This window comes from Hylobates moloch, unplaced genomic scaffold (genome assembly GCF_009828535.3).
Source record: "Hylobates moloch isolate HMO894 unplaced genomic scaffold, HMol_V3 SCAFFOLD_2, whole genome shotgun sequence".
Taxonomy (NCBI): domain Eukaryota; kingdom Metazoa; phylum Chordata; class Mammalia; order Primates; family Hylobatidae; genus Hylobates; species Hylobates moloch.
The window spans coordinates 4,354,822-4,356,331 of NW_026652277.1; positions in this window are offsets into that span (position 1 = coordinate 4,354,822).

Consider the following 1,510-nt stretch of genomic DNA (forward strand, 5'->3'; position numbering starts at 1 on the left):
GCTATCAGAATTTTTCATGTTTGTCTTAGAGAAACTGAAATTGATTTATGTTTGATAAATAGCACGCAACACAATGCAAATACAGAAAAAATCTACAACACGTTGTATGTAAATATCAACACTTTATCAACTCCTCAATACGTCTCCCAAGGAATCTGCACTCTGACTTATTTTCATGTTAATTGGGAACAGATTACAATTGTTTTCGTGTGCATTTGAGAATGCTCGTGATCCCAGAAGATATACGTTAGAATCTTTACTTTGAGAAGATTTGGAATGACAATAGCTGTCATTCTATCTTACTTTTAAGTATAGTTTTATGCATGATCTATAGATCTTAAAAAAATTCAAGAAGTTTTAAAATCCGTAATTTATGTCTCAGTTCTTACTCTATACATTCTTATATCAGCAGCCCCGGTATATCATAACATCTATGACAAACCCCGGGTTCTGTTCACCTTGTAAGGCATCTTCTCCAATGGAATGCATCCAGCCCTTCGTATTTCATCAACCTTCAAAGATCAGTTCTGTTTCAGTGTAGGATGACTGACTGTGTTTTGGCAAGAAGCAATGAAGTCTTGAGTGTGTGGAGGATTTAAAAATCAATCTAATCTTTCATAACAGCACGAATGGCCCTTTTAGTTTTAATGTCCCCAAATAATAACGGATGGTTGTTGAACTGGATATAACAGGCTTAGCAGATTGTTTTTCTAATTGGTGTTTTTTTCATCTTAACTTCAACCTTGGCATTTTCCTTCTGGATTTGAACACAGCATTTCCTCAAGTGGGAGCCAGAGGAACTTGAGAACCCCAGCCTTTGTGCACAGCTGTGCAACCTGGACTTTGTCGAGACGGGAGCGCATTACCATGACATTTAAGGAGGAAAACAAGCTGCTCTGAATTGTGTCAATCTCACTTGTGATCTATTTTTGAACAACGTACTAGAAAGATATTCCTGTTCACACAGAACTAGTGATTTACCCTCTGGTAGATTCTACCCTTCCAGCTGCTTGGCGATAAATAATCCCAGAGTGGAGAGACAGTGTAAATAAAAATTAACTGTACCCAATTGGCTCCCCAATGCTTTCATTTATGCATGCTTGTTTGATGAGGTACTTTTCTATTTTTTTTTTTTTTTTTTTTTTTTGAGACAGAGTCTCGCTCTGTTGCCCAGGCTGGAGTGCAGTGGTGCAATTTCGGCTCACTGCAAGCTCTGCCTCCCGGGTTCACACCATTCTCCTGCCTCAGCCTCCTGAGTAGCTGGGACTACAGTACAGGCACCCGCCGCCACGCCTGGCTAATTTTTTGTATTTTTCGTAGAGATGGGGTTTCACTGTGTTAGCCAGGATGGTCTCAATCTCCTGACCTTGTGATCCACCCGCCTCAGCCTTCCAAAGTGCTGGGATGACAGGCGTGAGCCACCGTGCCCGGCCTTGATGAGGTACTTTTCAAGCCTTTTTAATTGTGATATAAGATAAGGCCTCTGGTAATCAAAAGCCCTAAAAAAAAT